Source organism: Oratosquilla oratoria, chromosome 43 (assembly GCF_046742065.1).
Source record: "Oratosquilla oratoria isolate Oo_2021 chromosome 43, ASM4674206v1, whole genome shotgun sequence".
NCBI lineage: Eukaryota > Metazoa > Arthropoda > Malacostraca > Stomatopoda > Squillidae > Oratosquilla > Oratosquilla oratoria.
The window spans coordinates 21,493,581-21,498,580 of record NC_134819.1 but is presented as its reverse complement, the minus strand read 5'-3'; positions in this window follow the sequence as shown (position 1 = coordinate 21,498,580).

Here is a 5,000-nt window from a genome sequence, read left to right as displayed (position 1 = left end):
CTGATGGTCTCTGCCTGCCTGCCTGCCTGCCTGCCTGCAACACTTGTCTGTGAAGGTCAACCAGGTGACTTGGTGCTGTTGCCAAACACTCCCATTTGGGACAATTGCTCCTCAGTTCCAAATACTTCGTTCACCGAGATCCCGGACACCGAGACCTGGAAGAGTCTGCGTGTGGCGTGTTTAACCAGTCATAGACTCCTTTTGATTTGCTCATTTGAATGAAGTTCTCGATCTGGGTATGTACGGGCCGGGGAATAGATGCGACATTCATGGCATCACCTTTCATCTGACGGTTTGTCTTGTGGCGCTGTCAGGGACAAAGGGAGATGAGGATCAAGGGAGAGAGGAGGGGATGGGGGAGGGGGAGGGGAGAGGGACATTGAGAATGGATGAGCTCTGTCTCGCTTCTAGCGAGCTGTGCAGTCCTTCGATTGAAGGTAGATTGTGGTGTTCCAAGTATTTTTTTTTTTCTTCTCTAGATCCCGTGGAGTTTTTTCCCCATTGTTCATGTGTTGCAGGAGTATTAACCTAACGTGGTGCCAACAGTCAGACATTTCCCCCCACCCACTTTATTTGGCATCTGATGATAGCAACGCCAAAAATCAGAATGAAGGTGTGTGTGTGTGTGTGTGTGTGTGTGTGTGTGTGTGTGTGTGTGTGTGTGTGTGTGTGTGCGTGCGTGCGTGTCTGTGTGTGTGTGTATGTATTCACCTTTACCTAATTTACTTAATTGTATTATACGGGAAGAGAGCTATGCTCGTAGTGACACGTCTTTGTATCTTTCAGCATGAAGTTTGTTCTTAAATGCTTGTATAATTCTTGCACACATGGTTGCTTTATCCAATTTGTTCCAGATATCCGCCACTCTGTGTGTGTGTGTGTGTGAGAGAGAGAGAGAGAAAGAAAGAGAGAGAGAGAGAGAAAGAAAGAGAGAGAGAGAGAGAGAGGAGCGTTCATTGAGATAAAAAAAAAAGAATTAAAATGACTTTCTTATTCGGGAGTTGGATCTCGGGGGAGTCCCGTCTTTCTGGAGGCCGAGGTGAGGGAAAATTTCTTGAAGAGGTTGGTGGAGGAGGAGGCGGAGGAATTCGTTTACAAGTTTTTAAGTCTCCTTCAGAGAGACTTGAAACTACGTGAATGGGGCCCCCGACAGGGTTCTCCTTGCCAGAGACTTGGAGAGGTCTCTCATCCTAAAGCTGTTGAAGTGTTTTAGGCGCCGGATGGTCGGAAAGATTTCGTTTTTTATTCTTTTGGGGTTTTTAATAAAATTTCTTCAGGAGGAATCTCACGGGGATTCCAAGAAGGGTCTGACGTGGTGTCAATGAGTTCATCGTGTGTAGGGTCATTTAAAGGTTGCATATATTCATAACCATATGTATATGATCTCATGTATGTATATGTATGATCTCATGTATGTATATGTATGAACTCACGAGGGGACGGAGACGGGAGTCGCCGAATTAATGAAGCGGCCTTGCTGTGGATGTGCTGTGTCTTGCGACACTACTTCTGACCCAGGGCAAGTGGGCGAGATACAGGGATGACACGTCATTCAGGATGTGCCAAGATAAGAGGGAGGGAAGAGGGAAGACGGGAGTGGAGTATGTAGGGACAGTAGAATGGGAATGAATTTCCTCCCCCTCTTCCCCGTCATGAAGATGCATATGAAATAGCCACGTGACGCTAACCGTGAGTGAGAGAAACCAAAGTGCTACCGTACAAGGAGGGGGTCGGAAACCGGTCGTAAGCTTGGTTGTGACTGGGGATTAACCGCATCACTGTGGCGAAGAAGTACTTCGTCGTTGCTTTGTATTGTGGAGCTGAAACCAGATGTCAGGTTTTATTTGGCCGTGGGGCTTGACCAAACTGGGCTTCTGCCCTGTTTGGGTACACAACATGTGTTGCGTAAGTACACAGTCGTTTTGAATCTGCATAATATTTTTTTTTCTAGTGCCTGGGCTAGTTTTGGTGTTTGTGTTTATTACCAACGCACGTACATACCACAAGGACGTGCTTGCACACACACACACACACACACACACACACACACACACACACACACACACACACACACACACACACACACACACACACACACACACACACACACACACACAGGGCTGAAATAATTTCAGTATCGTTGCGCTTCGAGTCGTTACTCCAACTCTCGTGGGCGTGGAGTTGTGGGTGTGTGTTTGTGTAAGGTCACAGCATTACCCATAGATCGGTCATACGAGCTCTGAGCTCTCTTCCGGGAGGGAAATAGCTGTCGATCACGAGTCCAACACGTGATCCAAAGACCATTGTGAATCACACACACACACACACACACACACACACACACACACACACACACACACACACACGCCGTAGAGGCGGTCCGGGTTCGAATCACGCCTAGGGCTGAAATAATTTCAGTATCAATGCGTTGCTGGTCGTTACTCCAACTCGTGGGCGGGGAGTTGGGGGTGTGTGTGCGTGTAAGGTCACAGCATTACCCATAGATTGGTCATATATGAGCTCTGAGCTCTCTTTCGGGAGGGTGATGGCTGTCGATCACGAGTCCAACACGTGATCCAAGACTATGGTGATTCACACACACACACACACACACACACACACACACACACACACACACACACACACACACACACACACACACACAAACACACAATGTGAGCACATACACATTCTCTTGAACCTATCTCAGTTTACGAACATGAGTACATGCGTCCATTTTGTTTTGCACGCACACACAAAGCTGCATTTCTTTCAGCCAGAATTTTTTGTATATAATGACGACCACGTCTGTCTCCATATTTGATCACACAGAAGTGCCGAAAGGATATTGAACGAATCGTAGGAGGTTATTAGATTTGTAAATGGAGGAGGAAGAACAGGAGTTGGAGGACTTACAACACCACGCGTGAGGGAGGAGAGGTTACAGGGAAGGGTGGGAGGGAAGTGGAGTGAGGACGGACGAAGTGGAGGCCTTTGATCCACCTCCTGGGTTTCGGTGGAAGAAGGTGAATATTTCGTCACGGGTTGGTGGCCCACCCGAGGCCACAGGACGCAGCAGCAGCAGCAGCGTTGGCCGGGAATGGTCTCCTTTGCTGTCCGGGATCTGCTCATGTTCCCGGGCAGTGGCGCGTACCTGGTCTTTGGGTCCTTCTAGATGTGGGCCAAGGACGCGAGGGTAGGAGGTCTAGGTATGTCTAGTATGCATATGCGTGGGTGTGCGTGCTTGTGTACGCAAATATGCAAACACACACACACACACACACACACACATGACCACACGTACACTTATGTATATTAATTTATTGGTTTATTTAAGAACAAAGTAGATGCTGAGATACAAAGACGGGCCACTCGATACAAAGACGGGCCACTACGAGCATAGCTCCCCTTCCTATATAATACAATTAGGTACATACACATTCAAACATATATGCGCGCGCACACACACACACACACACACACACACACACACACACACACATATATATATATATATATATATATATATATATAGATATATAATATTCCAGGTTTGTGGCTTATCTACGTTTTTCACCGTTCCTTTATACATACATACATACATACATATACCAAGGCTTTTTCCCCCTTCCAAGGGAGGTAGCCAAAAAGGGAAAGGCATAAAAACACTCCCACCCATTTCATCCCTACATACACTCCACACCCCTCCCACCCTTCCTCTCATCTGAGCACCTCCTGGATGACGGGTCATCCCTGCACCCTGCCCACCGCCCTGGGTCAGAAGCAGTGTCGCAAGACACAGTACATCCACAGCAAGGCCGCTTCATTTAATCGGCGACCCCCCCTCTCCGTCCCCCTTTGCATATAAGGAGAGGACGGGGAGAAATCCCTTCGGGCTGCGTCAAAATTTACTCACACATACTACCCCACCCCCCCCCCCCCCGCCCATTCCTCCTCATGCAGTCACAACATCATCTATATACAACCATTCTCCACTCACCTCTGTCTTCCGTCCTCTCCCTTCCTTCCTCAACAGACATTCCCCTCTTTCCCAAAGCCCCCTTCACCCCATCCATCCACCTCATCCTAGGACGTCCCCTCATGTTCACTCCCTCCACATCTGCCTTCCATACCTCTTTTACTAGTCTTTCTTCACTCATTCTTTCCATGTGTCCAAACCATCCTAATATTCTTTCATCAACCCTCTCTCCCAAATCCTTTTTCACCCCTGTTCTCCTCCTCACCTCCTCATTTCTCACTCTATCTAGCCTAGTAACCCCCACCATACTTCTCAGACACCTCATCTCAAACACATTCAAACTCCTTCTCTCTTCTTCTCTTATGTTCCACGTTTCTGCCCCATACAGTGCTGTTGGCACAATCACTCCTTCATACAGTCTCCTCTTCGCATCCATTCCCAAATGTCTATTTCTCATTACACTCTTTAAACCACCAAGGCATTTACTCGCTTCTCTCAATCTACATTCTACCTCCACCTTCACTCCACCTTTTCCTGCTACACTTGCACCCAAGTATCTAAAACTATCCACTTCCTCCAGTCGCTCTCCCTTAATGTTCACTTCCAGTCTACTGCCACTTTCACCCCTTGTACATCTCATCACCTTACTTTTACCCACATTTATCTTTAGCTTTCTTCTATCACATACTCTCCCAAACTCTGCCACCAGCTTCCTCAATCCCTCCTCTGACCCTGCCACAAGCGCAGTGTCGTCCGCAAACAACAGCTGGCTCACCTCCCACTTTTCTCCATTTTCTTTAACCATCTCCAATCCCTGACTCACTACCCTAGCATTTACCTCTCGCACCACCCCATCCATGTATAAGTTGAACAGCCAGGGCGACATAACGCATCCTTGACGAAGTCCCACCTTTACTTCAAACCACTCACTCTCTCCATTTCCAATCCTAACACATGCTCTACTACTCACATAAAAACTCTTGACAGCTCCCAAAAGCTTTCCTCCTATCCCATAAATCTG